The sequence below is a fragment of the Leucopleurus acutus genome (genome assembly GCF_964270905.1).
Source record: "Leucopleurus acutus genome assembly, chromosome: X".
Classification (NCBI taxonomy): Eukaryota; Metazoa; Chordata; class Mammalia; order Artiodactyla; family Delphinidae; genus Leucopleurus; species Leucopleurus acutus.
This window is the reverse complement of record NC_139148.1, coordinates 117,419,657-117,441,758: the sequence shown is the minus strand read 5'-3', so window position 1 is coordinate 117,441,758 and position 22,102 is coordinate 117,419,657. Positions and strand designations below refer to the sequence as shown.

Here is a 22,102-nt window from a genome sequence, read left to right as displayed (position 1 = left end):
AATCCTGAGAAGTATACATCTTGTTCCTCACCTATAATTGCTTGTATTGACTTAATCTAATTTTACTCATTTAAAAGTTATCCAAGTCGGTTAATTTTTTATGCTTGGGAGCTAGTCAAAGGTGATTACACATAACTCTTACTGTGCTTTGGAACACATCCCTACTGTTTAAAAACATTCACAAGAGACAGTCTTACAGCTAAGTACATAAGGTCCCTCCAGCTCCCCGGGCTTTGCAATCTTTTATCTCCAAAGCATAAAAATGAACATGATGACTTTGATCCCTCTTCCTTCCATTAATTGTTAATTGATGCTTATTATATTATGGCTATCGCCAAGTCTTTTTAGAGAATCTGAAATACACAAAGTAATTCTGTGCTTACCTGTGAAAAGGAAGAAAATCAAGACCATGATCATCGTGTACCCAAAGTACAAAATGGTGTTTGCAATGCCCGTGATTTGAAGTTTGGTAAAGAAGTAATAAACTGCATACAAAAGAAGGTAAACAGCTGTAAAACTGCTGGTAAAAAAGGCTCTCCACCACCAATGATAATCCTGCAAAAAGAGGTAGAAAAAACAAATTTTTAGATGAAATTCTAACTATCCATGGGTTAGCAATTATTGTAATAACAAGAAACATAAAATAGGCTCTGTAGGATTATGGATTAAAAGAAATAAAGGGGGAAGTTTTATAAGAAATTTAATATAATATGTACTGTCTGACTAATGTACATCCTGCTTGGGGAGCCCTAACAATGATAAACTCTTGGTTTCCAGGGGGACAATGTGTGCCCTCGGGGATTGTACTTCTAATGTGTGCATCCTTTCTCTGCAGATGCTGCCTCGGCCCTGGAAGGCTTTCAGGTCAGCTTCAATTTACTGGCCAGAGTTGTGCTGGGCCTGAATTGATGCCTCAGGCCAGGTAAAAAAAGGTGAATATAGAAATTTAAGATAGACCTTTTTTTACCATTTCAGTTTTATTGGGATTTTTATTGAGATATAACTGACATACAACACTATCTAAGTTTAAGTTATACAGCATAATGATTTGACTTACATACATCATGAAATGATTTTCACAGTAAATTTAGTGAGCACCCATCATCTCATACAGATACAAAATTAAAGAAACAGAAAAAAATGTTTTCCTTGTGATGAGAATTTAGGATTTACTGTCTCAACAACTTTCATATATAACATACAACAGTGTTAATTGTATTTATCATGTTGTACATTACACCCCTAGTACTTATTTATCTGATAACTGCAAGTTTGTACCTTTTGACCACCTTCATCCAATTCTCCCTCCCCCCAACCCCTGCCTCTGGTCAACACAAACCTGATCTCTTTTTCTATAAGTCTGTTTGTTTCTCTAAGACAGACCTTTATGGTTAATAGGATTTGTTTTAACTGGCTAAATTCAGGACCCATGGAGGCATGACTGAGGTCAATAATCAGGTTAGTCTCATCCTGTCCCATGGGCCCTTCCTGATAGTAATTTTACCATAAAGGCACGGTGGTCAAGGGCCAAGGGGATAAAGTGTGCAGAAAAGAGTTAACATAGCAGGTCTGAGGTTGCTATCTTTGGAAGGGTCTGCTTACAAGGTTGACTCTTGGCTTATATCTGGGAATTTGGCATTTAATCATTCCCTGACTGATGAGACTGGTTTGCTCCACCTAGACTGTACAAACAATGTGATTTATGGTGAACACTTGCTTTCCTTTTCAGAGTCTGGAATTTTGGGAGTTGCTAGGCAGAGGGTGCCTATGTGACTAGCTCCCAATAAAAACCTTGGATGCTGAGTCTCTAATGGGCTTCCCTGGGCAGACATGTTACACATATATTCCTGCATTTTTTTACTGCTGGAGAAAGGAGCATGCTTGGTGTGTCCCCTCATGAGAGAGAGAAAGCATAGGAAGACTGCACATGGATTTTTTCCCAGGTTCCACCTGTGTCTTTTTCCCTTGCTGATCCTGTTGTGTATCCTTTTGCTGTAACAAACCCTAGCCAAGAAGACATCTATACCCTGAGTCCCATGAGTCCTTCTAGTGAGTCACCAAACATGTGGGTGGTCTTGGGGGCCCCCAAAACATTTTCTAAGGAATAAAAATATACACATTATATGCCTATCAATGTATGTTTCATTAATGACTGTTGCAGATTTTCTATGACAAAATGTACCACAGAATGAATGAGTAGCTACGTATAATATATACATAATTATATATTTTTTACCTTTATTCTTATAGCTCAAGAAAAAAATGCTCTAAGACATCATGTATATAATAATCATTCCCTAAACTCTCTTGTCACCTTTAGAGAGTCACATTAAACTACCAAAATAAGAGGATTTAGGGGATTTAAGAAAACATGTTCAGGGACTTCCCTGGTGGCACAGGGGTTAAGAATCCACCTGCTAATGCAGGGGACATGGGTTTGAGTCCTGGTCCAGGAAGATCCCACATGCCACGGAGCAACTAAGCCTGTGCGCCACAACTACTGAGCCTGTGCTCTAGAGCCAGCAAGCCACAACTACTGAGCCTGTGCTCTAGAAACCGTGAACTACAACTACTGAGCCCACGTGCCACAACTACTGAAACCCGCGTACCTAGGGCCCGTGCTCTGCAACGAGAAGCCACCGCCATGAGAAGCCCGCACATCACAACAAAGAGTAGCCCCCACTCGCCGCAACTAGAGAAAGGCCGTGCACAGCAACGAAGACCCAACACAGCCAAAAATAAATTAATTAATTAATTAACTTAGAAAAAAAGAAAACATGTTCACCACCAGCTTAGTTATCCAAAATGACATCAGGAAAAAATTGGGGATGGCATGGGGTAAAAAGAATTATTTATGCCCATGGTAACCAAAAGGCAATGAAATGAAAGAGAAAGGGCCTTTAGCAGAAATCTCAAACCCATAAAATGCAATCCTGGCCTAAGCTGCAAGAAAATTTTAATTGTTAAAAAGAAAACATCATCGAACCAGATCTTTTATATGTCTAAACTATCAAATCAGTTCCCTATATTTTTCTATGTTAACTGAATATTACGCAGCAATTATAGTAACTAGCCAGAGAGAAATTGCTTTCTGTTGAAAATTTTCCATCAAAGTATCATTAACTTGATAGATGCATTAAAATTAAAATGTGTCATTAGAAAAACACAATATAAAAGTGATCCCAAGTTATAGAAACCATGCAGTTAACATTTATTTCAATTCCTTTCTCAACACAGACCTCTAATTCCAGTAATGCAAGTTTAGAAAGCTTCAGATACATTTGTTTCCTATGTCTTTACCTCAGTACACAAATGAAAATAACACAGCAGAACAGTAGCTTCTGAACAAATAATCAGGAGAATTATAAAGACTAAGAAAAGGAACCCAAACATGAAGTACATCTGATGAGACCTGAAAAGAAAAATGACAGCTTTAAAGTAACCTTTAACTTAACAATACACACAAAAAGATCCGTCCAACTCTATACAGTAAACTGTCACACACTTTTCTCACCTTGGGCTTTTCATTCCAAACCTTCATCTATCCATGCAGTATCATCAAATCCATGTAGTATCCATGCAGTATCGAGTGTGTGTATATATATATATATATATATTCCTTTACCGACACAGCTTCAGAGTTTGGTCATATCCTCTCTCGTCAGAATCAGTGTTGCTACTTACCCATATTTCTCTGATCCTATAATTTAGTTTTCACTTGAGACCCATCAATTTTCTCTATACACATTTAAAAACATGCTTTCTCTTTAGAAATGGAAGGTTGTAAATGCCATAATACCAGTGACTACATTATACAACAGAAAACCACAGAAACACACGCCATTTTGCTTTTGGAGGTCTGTTGACAGGTAGCTTCCCCAAATAGGTCTTTATAGCATGACACACATAATTCTATTAAATATACTTTCAAACATGCATCTTTAAAAACATCTATGTGTGGATTACATTTAGGTCAAACTTCGAAGGAATGAAGTAATTTCTTTCATTATTATAGAGCGAGCTGACTAAATTGGGATAAGAAATACACATTTTTAAAAGCCTTCTGAAGAGAAGAAGAAACTGGTGAACTGATCAATATCCCATTTTAAAACCTCATGTAAGATATACACCTGGGAGTGAGGATGAAGGATGGAGGTAGGAGAGAATCACCTCTAGAGTTAATAAATACATACAAAGTTGTACACAACAAGCGTGCTGTTTCTCATTGAAACAAAAATTAATTCATCTATTAGAGAACGAACTTATGGTTACCAGGGGGAAAGGGTGGGGGGAAAGGGATAGTTAGGGAATATGGTATTGACATGTACACATTGCTGTATTTAAGGTGGATAACCAACAAGGGCCTACTGCATAGCACAGGAAACTCTGCTCAATATTCTGTAACAACCTAAATGGGAGAAGAACTTGAAAAAGAATAGATACATGTATACATACAACTGAATCACTTTGCTGTACACCTGAAACTATCACAACATGGTTAATCAACTATACTCCAATATAAAGTAAAATGTTAAAAAAAAATTTTTTAAATTAATTCATCTAAAGAATCTTTCAGTTTCGCTTTAAAGTTACTTTTCCTTCAAAAACATCTGGAAAATTTGGTTACTGTAATCTATTTCGCAGCATGTTAAATATTTAGTTGCTGACAAGGTAACAGATTTTATTGCTTATCTTTTAAACAATTTTGACACAATGCTGTTTAAAAGGTGAGCAGTTAATGTACGTGATTAAGCCTAATTTCCAAGGACTTCAAAGTTTTGTCCAGAAGATTCCTTTGGGACAAAAGTGTTATAAACACACACAGTTGGCGACTGCATTTTATTTATTTTATTTTATCTTATTTCATTTTATAGTGCTTTTGCCCCCTCTCCAAAAATCCTTCCACAGTAACACCCCACTTGGCCAACTCCCGAAACCAAAATGCTGTCAAGAATCAGGAAGTAAGAAAAAAAGGGACTTGGAGCAACTGAAATAGCTGTCACAAAGCAGGGGCACTAAAGCTGTGGCACTTTAATCAGAGAGTACCTGTTCCTACTTCACATGCATCTCTAACTATCTTGGCTATTAGACTTCTTAAACTACAACAGATTAAAAGTAGCAGATAAAAAGAGGAAAGTTATAAGGAAAAGGCATCTGACATCAGAACTAAAAGTTGACAGAAAGGAAGATAGAAAACCATTACTTATAGCTCAATACAGATGAAGACCCAAAATCAGTGGTCTTCAAATTATTTTTAGCATGAAATCTTGCATGGAAGGCCAGTATGGAAAACAGATACAAATCAGAGCTGCCCCTTCCCATCTTTACGCACCTCCCTCCAAGGGACACCCCCATCCCACCCCTTGCAAAATCTCAAAGAAGTACAGTTTGAGACCAACTTTTCTAAGTCACCTGGAAAGGCTTAAAAAGAAGTTATTAAGGGCTTCCCTGGTGGCGCAGTGATTGAGATTCCGCCTGCCGATGCAGGCGACACGGGTTCGTGCCCCGGTCCGGGAAGATCACACGTGCCGCGGAGCGGCTGGGCCCGTGAGCCACGGCCGTTGAGCCTGCGCGTCCGGAGCCTGTGCTCCGCAACGGGAGAGGCCACAACAGTGAGAGGCCCGCGTACCGCAAAACAAAAAAAAAGAGGTTATTCATTTCCAAAAAGCAAATCTTTATAGACATTTCCATCCAAAAGTAGCTTTATAATTTTGTGAATTAAGTCTTAGTTTCCTAGGAAATTCCCTCAGGTCAGATTGCTATTTCCTGGATAAAACAGGGTAGCAAGTAAAGTTTTACCACACCAGAATTTAACCTCTTTGACATATAAAAAATTAATTTATTAACATTTAATATTTTTGAGATTAGGAAGATACAATACTCACCAAATACTGTTTAGAATGCAAAAGAGTTGAATAAAAATACAGCCAAAAGGTAAAATGCCACTGATGATGAGGCCCAAAAGTGGTTTTCTAATGAAAGTCTGTTGAGGAATCTGACGGGGAATCTGGTTTGTGCGAACTGGATACCTAAACTGCTCGAAAATAAATGAAATGAAAATCAGAATGAAACAAAACTGAAGTAAATTTATACAGATACCATCAAAATACACAATCTTGAATCTGAATAGTTCCAAGAGCAGTTATGTGGGCAGAGGCTAGACCAATGCTGTGCAACAGGAATACTATGATGCAAGCCACAAATGCAGTATCAAATTTTTTAGTAGCTGCATTTTAAAAAGTAAAAAAAAAAACCAACAGGTAAAATTAATTTATTAATATATTTTATCTGATCTAATGATCTAACATGTCCAAATACTATCATTTAAATTTATGATCAATATAAAACTTATTAATCAGATATTTTGCATTCCTCTTGTTGTTGTTCTAAATTGTTGAAAACCAGTGTGTATTTTACACTTACAGCACATAATTCAGACTAGCCACATTCCAAGTACTCAAAAGCCACAGGTGTCTAGTCGCCAGCATACTAGATAGGACACAGCTAAACAATAAGGATGTTTAACTTTTCCTACAAATTTCAAGGGAGAGATTGGACAAAACTTACTAGTGACTATTGCAATACGAAATAATATATGATGTCCGAAAGTTCTCTCTTAGAATTTGTCTAATAATTTGCCTCTGAAAATTTGTTAATAGCTTTCAGAAAATTTTCTTTTTCTGCTCTCTGTGGAACTCCACCTCCTGTTTTGTTTTGTCTTATTTCTCCCCTGCTATATCTTTATAATACAACCCTTTTGCAGTGTGGCCTCATTTAGTCTTTTTGGTATACTGTTCCTTTTCCCTATACGTGGAATAGGCTAACTTCAGATCTGTAAACTGGATTAGATGAAAACTATTACGTATAGAATGGATAAACAGCAAGGTCCTACTGTATAGCACAGGGAACTATATTCAATATCCTGGGATAAACCATAATGGAAAAGAAAAAAATCTGTAAACTGAACAGCCTCATTTCTTGGATTGTATCTTAGCTTTCTTCCCCCAACTATATAGTCTTATTATTTTTCTGACTTTCTTAAAGTCAGCCTTCCTACAATATATCCTTTTAATTTTGCCCATCAGAGAGAGAGGGAAATATAAACAACCCATAAAATGAGAAATACATTAAAGAATGCCTTTTAAAGTGTTACTGTCTTTCATTTACAATTTGTAGGAGTCTTTTATCCCTAAATGATTATTCTTTGTCATTTTCTCCAATGGTACATCTTCCATTCCATGTATAGTCTACACACATGGAGGTATTATTTCAGACATCACTCAATGGTCAAAAGAAGTATTTTTAAAGTTTACCTTTTTCTTGCTTCCAATGTATGCACCCAAAAATGATAGTGGGGGCTTCCCTGGTGGCGCAGTGGTTGAGAATCTGCCTGCCAATGTAGGGGACACGGGTTCGAGCCCTGGTCTGGGAAGGTCCCACATGCCGCGGAGCAACTAGGCCCGTGAGCCACACTACTGAGCCTGCACGTCTGGAGCCTGCGCTCCGCAACAAGAGAGGCCGCGACAGTGAGAGGCCCGCGCACCGTGATGAAGAGTGGCCCCCGCTCGCCGCAACTAGAGAAAGCCCTCGCACAGAAACGAAGACCCAACACAGCCAAAAATAAATAAATAAAATTTAAAAAAAAGAAAATAAACTTGTTTAAAAAAAAATGTTAGCAGTACTGAAATTCCAAACCACGTTGTGAGGATACCTATCAGGGTACCAAAGGAGACGGCAGCTGATGACCCTTCCACCCAAAGAATTAGATTCATGATGAAGAGGTCAGCAAAGAGGATACTAGAGGAGAAAAGTCATCAGAAAACGTTATGATTTCAGGAAAATGTTACAAACATACTTGATGTGAATGTCAGAACACTCTTTTGGTGGGAAGGATATCACAAATTACTACGCTAAACCCTAGAAGAATATTAAATCACACTGTAAAAACCCAGTCATTGAGCTGGAGCGTAAACTCAATACCATATAATAAGATAGCAGTTTATTACAGGACATAATTTCTACATTCCACTCATCTTTTCAGCTCAAGAGTCTAGCAGAAAATAAATAAGGTGTGGAATAATATACCACTGAAAAACTCAATATGCAATATAGTGAACACAATTAAGAAAATACATATATTAAAAACAGATTTTAGGGGACTTCCCTGGTGGCGCAATGGTTAAGAATCTGCCTGCCAATGCAGGGGACACGGGTTCAAGCCCTGGTCCAGGAAGATCCCACATGCCGCAGAGCAACTAAGCCCGTGTGCCACAACTACTGAGCTTGCACTCTAGAGACTGCGTGCCACAACTACTGAAGCCCGCATGCCTAGAGCCCGTGCTCTGCAACAAGAAAAGCCATCGCAGTGAGAGAAGCCTGCGCACCACAACGAAGAGTAGCCCCCGCTCGCCGCAACTAGAGAAAGCCCGCGCGCAACAACGAAGACTCAACACAGCCAAAAAATAAATAAAAGTAATTAATTAATTTTAAAAAAAGATTTTAGAATCCTAGACTGAATGAAATGGACTATTAAAAGCCTCAAGTCAGGGGCTTCCCTGGTGGCGCAGTGGTTGAGAATCTGCCTGCTAATGCAGGGGACACGGGTTCGAGACCTGGTCTGGGAGGATCCCACATGCCGCGGAGCAACTAGGCCCGTGTGCCACAGCTACTGGTCTCAACCCGGGACAGTATAGTATGCTCTTGGACATTGGTCTTAGCAATATTTCTTTGGATATGTCTCCTCAGGCAAGGGAAACAAAATCAAAAATAAACAAGTGGACTGGATTAAAAAAACTCTTTCATAGTGAAGGAAACCATCAACAAAATGAAAAGGCAACCTACTGAATGGGAGAAGATATTTGCAAGTGATATGTCTGATAAGGGGTCAGTATCCAAAGTATGTAAAGAACTCACACAACTCAATATTTAAAAAAACCCAAACAATCTAATGAAAAATGGGCAGAGGACCTGAATAGACACTTCCAAAGAAGACAGAGAGCCAAAAGACACATGAAAAGATGCTCAACATCGTTAATCATCAGGAAATGCAAATCAAAACCACAATGAGATATCACCTCACACCTGTCAGAGTGACTATCACCAAAAAGACAACAAAATCAAGTGTTCACAAGGGTGTGGGGGAAAGGAAACCTTCATGCACTGTTGGAGGGAATGTAAACTGGTGCAGCCACTATGGAAAACAATTTGGAGGTTCCTCAAAAAATTAAAAGTAGAACTACCAGGGGCTTCCCTGGTGGCGCAGTGGTTGAGAATCTGCCTGCCAATGCAGGGGACACGGGTTCGTGCCCTGGTCTGGGAGGATCCCACATGCCGCGGAGCAACTAGGCCCGTGAGCCACAACTACTGAAGCCTGAGCGTCTGGAGCTTGTGCTCTGCAACAAGAGAGGCCACGATAGTGAGAGGCCCGCGCACCGCGATGAAGAGTGGCCCCCGCTTGCCACAACTAAAGAAAGCCCTTGCACAGAAACGAAGACCCAACACAGCAAAAATAAATTAATTAATTAAAAACAAAAGTACCAATGCCACCGTGGATCTGAGGATTAAATTAGTCAGTGCTTTAAAAAAAAAAAAAAGCCTCAAGTCAGACAAGTATTCATTTAAAACAAAGAGTTTTACAAATATTTCCTGTAAGAAATTTCATTAAAATTATCTTACACACATCTTTATTTTTTTCACAGCCTTCCTAATAAAGATTCTGCCGTACAATTTCTATTAATAGCTCTAAGTAATGGGGGAAAATTTTTTACTATCATGCAGATATTTTCAATTTCTTTTTCTTTGCCTTCAGTACAGGAGGTAAAGAAATTTTAAAGGCTGCCTCACATGTAGTGCAGATAGGGCTTGAAGTTATTAAAAGTCCTTTTAAATTCCAGCATAGTGTAGGAGGCATTTTCAGGAATGGTGGCCAGTTTGATTTGCTTTTAAAAAATATATTTGCCGGGCTTCCCTGGTGGTGCAGTGGTTGAGAGTCTGCCTGCCGATGCAGGGGACACAGGTTCGTGCCCCGGTCTGGGAAGATCCCACATGCCGCGGAGCGGCTAGGCCCGTGAGCCATGGCCACTGAGCCTGCGCGTCCGGAGCTTGTGCTCCGCAATGGGAGAGGCCACAACAGTGAGAGGCCGCGTACCACCAAAAAAAAAAAAAAATATATATATATATATATATATATATATATACTTGTCAAGGGGGAGGGGTGTGGGAGAGAGTAGGAGTGGGAGTTGGAATTAACAGATGCAAACTGGTATCTATAGGATGGATAAACAACAAGGTCCTACTGTACAGCACAGGGAACTATATTCAATATCCTGTGATAAACCATAATGGAAAAGAACAACAAAAAGAGTGTATGTATGTATAACTGAGTCATTTTGCTGTACCGCAGTAATTAACACAACACTGTAATTCAACTATACTTAATAAAAGATAAATAAAAAGTATATTGAGGGCTTCCCTGGTGGCGCAGTGGTTGAGAGTCCGCCTGCCAATGCAGAGGACATGAGTTCGTGCCCCGGTCTGGGAAGATCCCACATGCCGCGGTGCGGCTGGGCCCGTGAGCCATGGCCGCTGAGCCCGCGCGTCCGGAGCCTGTGCTCCGCAACGGGAGAGGCCACAGCAGTTAGAGGCCCACGTACCGCAAAATAAATAAATAAAAATACTATGTAATATTTCACAGCCTAACTAAGTGTAATGAGATCACTATGTTAAGTCTAGGAAATAAAGCATCATATATCTAAAGGTGAATAATTTCAAATGTGCTGATAACGTTTTTGTTATTACTTTTTCATTTGAAATGTTTTATGGACTGGCTTAACTCTGTTTAAATTTTATTTTTCACTGTTGTGTTTATGGTTTATTTTGTATAACTTTTTATAATAAAATAATTTAAATTTTCCAAAAAAAATAAAACAGAGTTTTAAATTAGTCATTCAAAATCAGCAGGTCAACCCCTAAGTCTACTGGATAAACCCCCAGGCAAGCCCAGCTACTGTGCTTGTATGTGTGCCAGACAAGTTTGATCACAGCTACAAGCTGAGTATGGCTGTGGGTGGGTATGGATGTGAGTGTTTCTGAAAGCCTAAAAGATGAGGTTGAAAAGGTGGGCAGAGGCTAGATTGTGGAAGGCTTTGAAAGTCAGGTTAAGGAATGTAGGCTTTATCCTGTCAGCATCAGGAAGCAACTGAAGGGTTTTTACACTCAAAGCTGTGAGGTACACAGCGCAGTTTTCCAGGAAGGTGAACCTATAGCATTTCGAAGGACAAATCTAAGGGAGGAGACACTAGAGGCAAGGAGACTAAAATGTTAAGAATCTGTACAATGTGGTGATGGTTAAAATGTAAAGGATGGATATAAAAGACCTGAAGGATACAAAAGACGTGAAGAATTAAAAGACTTTGGGTTAAAGATGGCAGATTGAACTCACACATTTAGCTCTGCTCCCTCCTCAAAACCCTGATAAAATTATAGCAAAGGAATTTTTAAAAGGCATAAATACAAAAGGATGGGGGATACAGGGGAGAAGACATTGACAGCAAATTTTGGAAACCAGATAGCGGACAAATAGTAACCAAGTTAGTAGAAAGTGGGAACCTGTATCCGAAGTCATCAGTAGGGAAAGCTGAGAGGCAACTCAGTTTATACCACAAGGGACTTCCCTCGTGGCCCAGTGGTTAAGAATCTACCTCCCAATGCTGAGGACGCGGGTTCGATCCCTGGTCAGGGAACTAAGATCCCACATGCTGCAGGGCAACTAAGCCCGTGTGCCTCAACAAAAAATCCCGCGTGCCGCAACGAAGACCCGACGCAGCCAAAAATAAATAAATAAAATTTTTTTAAAAGAAATTTTATACCACAGAGCTCCAAAAAGGTTCAGGAATTTGCAGTGCCAGGTACCTCTACAAGTAGGGGTGAACGACTGGCTAACACCAGGAGGACTGGTTGAAAGTCAGCCTTAGATGCTGAAGACCTGCAGAGCCAAACAACTCCCCTTGAAGACCTCCACGTTAGACGGGAGGGCTAGTCCCTTAGAGAAGATCCCTGAAGCTCAGAAGAAAACTTTACCAAGAAAATATATGATCTTCAGAGAAATTAAAGAAGACTTTGCAGCCATGAGACAAGAAGAGGAAATTTTAAAGGACTTTTGAGAAAATAGAAGAGGTCTTAGGAATTAAAAATATGACAATAGGTGCTTATATGTGGAATCTAAAAAAAAAATACAAAGAACTTATTTACAAAACAGAAAGAGACTCACAGACATAGAAAACAAACTTATGGTTACCAAAGGGGAAAGGGGGTGGGGATAAATCAGGAGTTTGGGATTAACATATACACACTGCTATATATAAAATAGATAACCAACAAGCACCTACTGTATAACACAGGGAACTATACTCAGTATTTTGTAATAACCTATATGGAAAAGAATCTGAAAACGGATATATATATATATGTATATGTATAACTGAATCACTGTACTGTACACCTGAAATTAACACAACATTGTAAATCAACTATACTTCAGTTTTTAAAAAATGACAAGAGGAATTTAAACCTTAATAAAAGGGTTGGAAGATAAAGCTGATGAAATGTCTTAGAAAGCAGTGTTTAAAAAAAGAAAGAAATGAAGAACAGGAAAAAAAAAGGAAAATTAATGATCAACCCAGGTATATGAAAAACAGAAGTTATGTGGATAGACAGAGTTCTTTCTGAATGTATTTTAGGGATATTAAGTAATCTGCTGAAGATTGAACAGCTGATAAGAGGTAGAGCTGGGATTCGTAATCAGATGTGTATGACTTTTTTAAGAGCAAGCTTTCTCCATTCCACTGTGCTATAATAAAGTCTCTATGGTAGGAACCAACTTGACCAATCACGTCTATCTTCTCCTACCCCAAACATTTTGTCAAAGATCAGAGCCAGGGAATGTGGTGACAGCCACTTCATGCTGAACCAGGTTAGGCTTTGAGGTCTACTGTTTAGAGAATCTCTGGTTTTGTTCTTCAGTTGTAAATTCTCTCAAGGTCCATTCTAATTTTAGGATTTTAAGGCTGCCTTCACATTTATGATGTATTTTCAATTTCTTACTTAGGATCACTGCCTTGGATGCTTCCCCCTCTCTCATTATAAGTGAGTTGGTCCTTTCTAAACCTTCAGTCATTTGTTCTTTCATTTTACTACTTCTACTCCACCTTTCCCCCTTGTGTTCACGGTCTCTTCTGTCTATCAACACTTTTTTCAGTAAACATATCTATCCATACTTTGCTCCTGTTGAAGATGTAGTTTCCAGTCCTTTCAAAAACAACATATACAACAACAAAAGCTCCACCTTATGTCTCATCAGTTTTTGGCATCTCAATAAGGGAGTCTAGTTTCCCATGACTTAACCATACTTCTTAAAATGTTTTTTAATTCCTTTCTGCTGTAATGAATTTGTTTAGCCACGATATTCCTCTGCCACATTTCCTAGCTTTGGAGAGACTCATTTCAGCTGTTATCTTTCTATGGCCAGAAAAATTACTTCTCACTTGACAAATCATAACCTCCCTTCTTATACATAAACTCAATTAACCCGTCTCAACAATTTCCCTTTTGAAAGTACACTCTAGAATGTTGATATGTGTTTAATGATTCTGTAACTGCCCTTCAATTTCAGGTTTTTATATTCTAAGTGTGAATTCCTTTGTCAATCTCTAATTATTTCTAGACCTTTTCATGGAATCTTAAACAGCAAAACTAAAAGGAAACTTAAAAGGTAACCTGGGTCCACCTCCTACTCGAAACATTTATTCACACATTCATTAAACATTTATTGAGTACCTATGTGTTCGGCCCTGGTGTTCCAAGATAAATAAAACAAAAATCCTTGCTCTGATAAAGCTCAGTCTAGTGGGAGACAGAGATAAACAAATAAATTACAACATAGGAAATGCTATAGCAGATGATAGGCATAGAACAGTAGGAACAGAAAAGAAAAGAGTGACTAAAAATGCTTTGTAGCTCACAAAACAATTTCACAATCCATTAGTTCATTTACTTCTCTAAATGACTCTGTGACACAAGCATTACAAGTAAGCAAATGGACAATCAGAAAGGTTATAGGACTTATCCAAAGTCACTCACCTAATACTGAGTACTGGAATTCAAACTTTCTAATTTTAAAATTTGAGTACATGCCACGGGTTTGTGCCCGGTCCGGGAAGGTCCCACATGCCGCGGAGCGGCTGGGCCCATGAGCTATGGCCGCTGAGCCTGCGCATCCGGAGCCTGTGCTCCGCAACGGGAGAGGCCACATCAGTGAGAGGCCCGCGTACCGCAAAAATAAATAAATAAATAAATATATAAATAAATAAATAATTTTACTTTCTTCAATTTCTCTTAGGAAGCGTATGTTCATTAGTTTAACTGCTTCTCCATTTAAATTCAAATCCATTTTCTAACATCTTTATTGGAGTATAATTGCTTTACAATGGTGTGTTAGTTTCTGCTTTATAACAAAGTGAATCAGTTATACATATACATATGTCCCCATATCTCTTCCCTCTTGCATCTCCCTCCCTCCCACCCTCCCTATCCCACCCCTCTGGCTATCTATTTTACGTTTGGTAATGTGTACATGTCCATGCCACTCTCTCACTTTCTCCCAGCTTACTCTTCCCCCTCCCCATGTCCTCAAGTCCATTCTCTAGTAGGTCTGCATCTTTATTCCCGTCTTGCCCCTAGGCTCTTCTGACCATTTTTTTTCTTTTTTTTAGATTCCATATATATGTGTTAGCATACGGTATTTCTTTTTCTCTTTCTGACTTACTTTACTCTGTATGACAGTCTCTAGGTCCATCCACCTCACTACAAATAACTCAATTTTGTTTCTCTTTATGGCTGAGTAATATTCCATTGTATATATGTGCCACATCTTCTTTATCCATTCATCTGTTGATGGACACTTAGGTTGCTTCCATGTCGTGGCTATTGTAAGTAGAGCTGCAATGAACATTTTGGTACATGACTCTTTTTGAATTATGGTTTTCTCAGGGTATACGCCCAGTAGTGGGATTGCTGGGTCACATGGTAGTTTTATTTTTAGTTTTTTAACGAACCTCCATACTGTTCGCCATAGTGGCTGTATCAGTTTACATTCCCACCAACAGTGCAAGAGGGTTCCCTTTTCTCCACACCCTCTCCAGCATGTATTGTTTGTAGATTTTTTGATGATGGCCATTCTGACCGGTGTGAGATGATATCTCATTGTAGTTTTGATTTGCATTTCTCTGATGATTAATGATGTTGAGCATTCTTCCATGTGTTTGTTGGCAATCTGTATATCTTCTTTGAAGAAATGTCTATTTAGGTCTTCTACCCATTTTTGGATTGGGTTCAGGAACAAGACAAGGTTGCCCACTCTCACCACTATTATTCAACATAGTTTTGGAAGTTTTAGCCACAGCAATCAGAGAAGAAAAAGAAATAAAAGGAATCCAAATTGGAAAAGAATAAGTAAAGATGTCACTGTTTGCAGATGACATGATACTATACATAGAAAATCCTAAAGATGCTACCAGAAAACTACTAGAGCTAATCAGTGAATTTGGTAAAGTAGCAGGATACAAAATTAATGCACAGAAATCTCTGGCATTCCTATACACTAATGATGAAAAATCTGAAAGTGAAATTAAGAAAACACTCCCATTTACCATTGCAACAAAAGGAATAAAATATCTAGGAATAAACCTACCTAAGGAGACAAAAGACCTGTATGCAGAAAATTATAAGACACTGATGAAAGAAATTAAAGATGATACAAATAGATGGAGAGATATACCATGTTCTTGGATTGGAAGAATCAACATTGCGAAAATGACTCTACTACCCAAAGCAATCTACAGAGTCAGTGCAATCCCTATCAAACTACCACTGGCATTTTTCACAGAACTAGAACAAAAAATTTCACAATTTGTATGGAAACACAAAAGATCCCGAATAGCCAAAGCAATCTTGAGAAAGAAAAATGGAGCTGGAGGAATCAGGCTCCCTGACTTCAGACTATACTACAAAGCTACAGTAATCAAGACAGTATGGTACTGGCACATAAAACAGAAAGATAGATCAATGGAACAGGATAGAAAGCCCAGAGATAAACCCACGCACATATGGTCACCTTATCTTTGATAAAGGAGGCAAGAATATACAATGGAGAAAAGATAGTCTCTTCAATAAGTGGTGCTGGGAAAACTGGACAGCTACGTGTAAAAGAATGAAATTAGAACACTCCCTAACACCATACACAAAAATAAACTCAAAATGGATTAAAGACCTAAATGTAAGGGCAGACACCATCAAACTCTTAGATGAAAATTAGGCAGAACACTCTATGACATAAATCACAGCAAGATCCTTTCTGACCCACCTCCTAGAGAAATGGAAATAAAAACAAAAATAAACAAATGGGACCTAATGAAACTTCAAAGCTTTTGCACAGCAAAGGAAACCATAAATAAGACCAAAAGACAACCCTCAGAATTGGAGAAAATATTTGCAAATGAAGCAAATGACAAAGGATTAATCTTCAAAACATACAAGCAACTCATGCAGCTCAATATCAAATCCATTTTTTTACTGTCCATGTATATGCCACGAGGCACTGAAATTCTCTGGTAACCTATCACATTCTAAGAACTAAGAATCCCAGTACCTTATGATTCTGTCTCTCATGTACCTAAGAGAGCCCCTAAACCTCTTGAGGGAAACATGTTCTTTGTATCATGCCTGGTTTATTGCTTTTAAACTGCATTCAGTTCTACTAACAGAACTAGGAAACTGAATATGTCTTGCATTTTAAATTATTTATGATTCAGTCATTTACTGAGCACTTACTCTCTATAAGCACTCATACTTCATACAAGGCACTGGGCTACACACTGTGAAAGATACAGAAATGAGTAAGACATAGTACTGACCCTCATGAGTCTTTGAATGTAAAATGAGAGATAAGACATATCACAAATAACTCCAATCTAAGAAATACTGTTGTAAGTGTTGTAATAATGGTAATAGACATTGTACAATTTCAAAACATGAAAGTGGTAGTATTTGAGCTAGAAATTAAAGAATGAACAGAAATTTGTCATTGGAAAATTGGAACGAAGGGATTACAAATAGATGGAATAGCTTGAGCAAAGGCATGATAATAGAAGAAAACAGTAGCTAATAACCACAGCTACCATTTGTTAAGCACTTATTATGTGCTAGGCACTGTTCCAAATGCTTTAATACATTATCCCATTTAATCTTCATAACAACCATATGAAGTAGATAATACTATTATTTCCATACTGCAGATGAAGAAGCCTAAGATTAGAAAGGTAATAATATTAGTAAATGATATTAGTAAATATTATTTAAAACTCCTTTTTTGGCTATCAAATTTAAAAGACAGCTGCATAATGCAGTAATTATAAATCTGTGTTGATGAGTATACAAAGCATTAAGATGTAATTTGTATGACAATAACAGCACAAAGGAGGGAGGAGGGAAAGGAGCTATATATGAGCATATAATATTTTTAATAATATTGAAATTAAGTTGGTACTAATCTGAACTAGATTGTTATAAATTGAGACATTAATTGTAATCTATAACGTAACCACTAAAAAGAAGCTCAAAATAATAGTAAAAGAAAGGACAAGGGAATAAAAATAGTACACTAAAAATATCTATTTAACACAATAGAGGGCAGTAATGAAGGGACAAAAAAGACCTAAAATTTATAGAAAGAAAATAGCAATATATCAGATGTAAATCCTACCTTATCAATAATTTCATTAAATGTACATGGATGAAATATTCCAATTAAAAGGCACAGGTTGGCAAAAGGAACCCCCCAAAAATGATCCAAATAAATATATGATGTCTACAAGAGACACAATTTTGATTCAGAGACACAAACAGATTGAAAGTAAAAGGATTTTACATACAGTTGACACTTGAACAAAATGGGTTTGAACTGCACGGGTCCACTCATACATGGATTTTTTTCCAGTAAATATATACTACAGTGCTATACAATCTGCTATTGGTTGAATCCGTGGATGCAGAATCGTGGATAGAGAGGGCTGACTCTAAAGTTATACACAGATTTTTGTGCAGGTGGTCAGGGCCCCTAGTCCCCATGTTGTTCTAGGGTCAACTGTATACAGATATATCATGCAAACAGTAACCAAAAGAGAGCTAGAGTGGCTATACTTCTAACAGACAAAATATATTTGACTTTAAGACAAAAAGCATTATGAGAGGTAAAGAAGGACTTTTATAACAATAAAAGTATCAATCTATCAAGAATATATAACAATTGTAAACATATATGTACCTAACAGCAGAGCCCCAAAAATATATGAAGCAAAAACTGACAGAACTGAAGGAAGAAACAGACAATCCAACAATGATAGCTGGAGACTTGAATAAACACTTTCAATAATGGATAGAACAACTAGACAGAAGATCAACAAGAAAATGAAAGACTTTAACAACACTGTAAACCTCCTAGACATAACAGACATCTATAGAACACTCCACCCATTGACAGCAGAATACACATTCTTCTCAAGTGTACATGGAACGTTCTCCAGGATAGACCATATGTTAGTCCATAACACAAGTCTCAATAAATTTAACAGTTCTGAAATCACCCAAAGTCTAATGTAATTGAAAGGAATTAAAGAAGACCAAATAAATGAAAAGACATCCTGTATTCATGAATTGGAAGACTTAATATTGTTAAGATGGCAATATCCCCCAAATTGATCTACAGATTCCATGCAGTCTTATCAAAATCCCAGTCAGCTTTTTGAAGAAATTGAAAAGCCCTTCCTAAAACTCACATGGAAATGCAAAGTTCCAGAACAGCCAAAATAATCTTGAAAAAGAAAAAAGCTGGAGGACTCCCACTTCCTAATTTCAAAATGTATTAAAAGCTACAGACTAAAATCAAGACTATGGGTGGGATTCCCTGGTGGTCCAGTGGTTAAGAATCCACCTTCCAATGCAGGGGACGCAGGTTCGATCGCTGGTTGGGGGACTAAAATCCCACATTCCGTGGGATCTATGCCCATGCGCTGCAACAACTGAGCCTGTGTGCCACAACTAGAGAGCCCACATGCCACAACTAGAGAGCCCATGCGCTCTGGAGCCCATGTGCCACAACTAGAGAGAAGCCCATGTGCCACAATGAAGAGCCTGCACACCACAACAAAAGACCCCGCATGCCACAACTAAGACCCAACACAGCCAAAAATAAATAAATAAATAAATAGATTAGAGATAATCTCAGAGATTACAAATACACAAAAAGGAGCAACAAACTTATAAAAAAAGGAAAAAAGGGGCTTCCCTGGTGGCGCAGTGGTTGGGAGTCCGCCTGCCGATGCAGGGGACACGGGTTCATGCACCAGTCCGGGAGGATCCCACGTGCCGCGGAGCGGCTGGGCCCGTGAGCCATGGCCGCTGAGCCTGCACGTCCAGAGCCTGTGCTTCGCGGCGGGAGAGGCCATGGCGGTGAGAGGCCCGCGTACCGCAAAAAAAAAAAAAAAAAAAGGAGAAAAGACTACGGGTACTGGTCTAAGGATAGACATATAGACCAATGGAATAGGAGTGAAAGTTCAGAAATAAACCCACAGATTTATGGACACTTCATTTTCAATAAGGGAATCAAGACAAATCAGTTGGAGCAGAAGAGTCTTTTCAACAAATAATGTCAGAACAACTGGATATCCATGTACAAAAGAATGAAGTTAGATCCATACCTCACACATACACAAAAATTAACTCAAAATGGATCAAAGACCTATATTTAAGATGTAAAACTAGAAGACTTTTATATGAAAACATAAGCATAAATTTTATTTTTCTTTTTTTGCGGTACACGGGCCTCTCACTGTTGTGGCCTCTCCCGTTGCGGAGCACAGGCTCCAGACGCGCAGGCTCAGCAGCCATGGCTCACGGGCCCAGCTGCTCCGCGGCATGTGGGATCTTCCCAGACCGGGGCACGAACCCGTGTCCCCTGCATCAGCAGGTGGACTCTCAACCACTGCACCACCATGTAAGCCCAAGCATAAATTTTAATGACCTTGGATTAGGCTTCTTAAATATGACACCTAAAGCACAAGCAACCAAAGAAAAAGTAAATAAAGTGAATGTCATAAAAATTTTAAAGTTTTGCACTTCAAAGAACACTATCAAGAAATTGAGATGACAATTCACAGAATGGAAGAAAATATTTACAAATCATATACCTGATAAGCAACTAGTAACCAAAATATATACAGAACTCTTACAATTCAACAATAAAAAGAAAAATAATCCAATTTAAAAACGGACAAAGGATTTGAATAGACATATTTCTAAAGAAGATATGCAAATGACCAATAAGCACATGAAAAGATGCTCAATATCATTAGTCATCAAAAAGTGTAAATTAAAACTACAATGAAATATCACTTCATAATAATTAGGATGGCTATAAGCAAAAACAGTAACAAGTGTTGACGAGGGTGTAGAGAAATTGGAACCCTCATACATTGCTGGTGGGAATGTAAAATGGTACAACAACTTTTGAAAATAGTCTGGCGGTCTCTCAAAATAGTAAGCATAGTGACCATATGACCCAGTAATTCTACTCCCAGGTATATACCCAGTATCTACCCAGTAGAATTGGAAGCATATTTTCACTCAAAACATCACATACAAATGTTCATAGCAACACTATTCATATTATCCAAAAGGTGAAAACAGCCCAAATGACCATCAACTTATGAATGGGTAAACAAAAAGTGGTATATTGATACAATGGAATACTGTTCAATCATAAAAGGAATGAAGTAGTGATACATGCTATAACATGGATGAACCCTGAAAACATTATGCTAAGTGAAAGAAGTCACACACAAGAGGCCACAATTTTTATGATTCCATTTATATGAAATGTCCAGAAGAGGCAAGTCCATAGAGACAGAAATTAGATTAGTAGATTGCCAGCTGAAAAATTCCAATGGCATTTTTCACAGAGATAGAAAGAGCAACCGTAAAATTTGTATGGAACTGCAAAAGACCCCGAATAGCCAAAGCAATCTTGAGAGAGAAGAATAAAACTGGAGGCATCACATTTCCTGATTTCAAACTATACTACAAAGCTATGGTAATCAAAATAGTATGGTACTGATATAAAAATAGACACACAGACTAATAGAACAGGATTAAGAGCCCAGAAATAAATCCCTGCATATACTGTCAACTAGTATTTGACAAGGGAGCCAAGAAATTGATAAGTGCTGTTGAGAAACTGAATAACCACATTCAGAAGAATAAAATTGGATCCCTATCTTATACCACTCACAAAAATTAACTCAAAATGGATTAAAGACTTAAACATAAGACCTGAAACCATAAACTCCTAGAAGAAAACATAGGGTCAAAACTCCTTGACGTTGGTCTTCACACAATTTTTTGGATATGACACCAAAAGCACAAGCAACAAAAGCAAAACTTAAGAAGCAGAACTACATCTAACTAAAAACCTTCTGTACAGCAAAAGAAACAATCAATAAAATGGAAAGACAACTTACAGAACGTGAGAAAATATTTGCAAATCATATATGTGATAAGGAGTTAACATCCAAATTATATAAAGAACTCACACAACTCAATAGCAAAAAAACAATCTGGTTGACAAATAGGCAGAGGACCTGAATGCACACTTTTCCAAAGAAGACATACAGATGGCCAACAGACACATGAAAAGACGCTCAACATCACTAATCATCAGGGAAATGCAAATCAAAACCACAGTGAGATATCACCTCACACCTGTCAGAATGGCTATCACCAAAAACAAGAGATAAGAAGTGTTGGCGAGGATGTGGAAAGAAAGGAACCCTCGTGCACTCTTGATGGGAATCTAAATTGGTACAGGCACTAAGGAAAACAGTATGGAGGTTCACCAAAATTTTTAAAATAGAATTACCATATGATCCAGCCATCCCACTTCTGGGTATATATATAAAGGAAATGAAAACAGGATCTCAAAGGGATAGCTGCACTC

General features: G+C 38.2%; 1 pseudogene across 1 annotated transcript in view; it reads right to left on the bottom strand.

Moving 5' to 3' along the window:
* The window catches only part of LOC309978642 (transmembrane 9 superfamily member 2-like), a 98,144-nt pseudogene that overhangs the window by 24,340 nt on the left and 51,702 nt on the right, over nucleotides 1-22,102 (bottom strand). The window contains exons 14-18 of the transcript in view: nucleotides 7,683-7,797; nucleotides 7,314-7,358; nucleotides 5,886-6,034; nucleotides 3,301-3,412; nucleotides 384-555 (exon numbers count right to left, since the gene is read on the bottom strand). The product of the transcript in view is annotated as a transmembrane 9 superfamily member 2-like (transcript). The remainder of the gene's footprint in view (nucleotides 1-383; nucleotides 556-3,300; nucleotides 3,413-5,885; nucleotides 6,035-7,313; nucleotides 7,359-7,682; nucleotides 7,798-22,102) is intronic.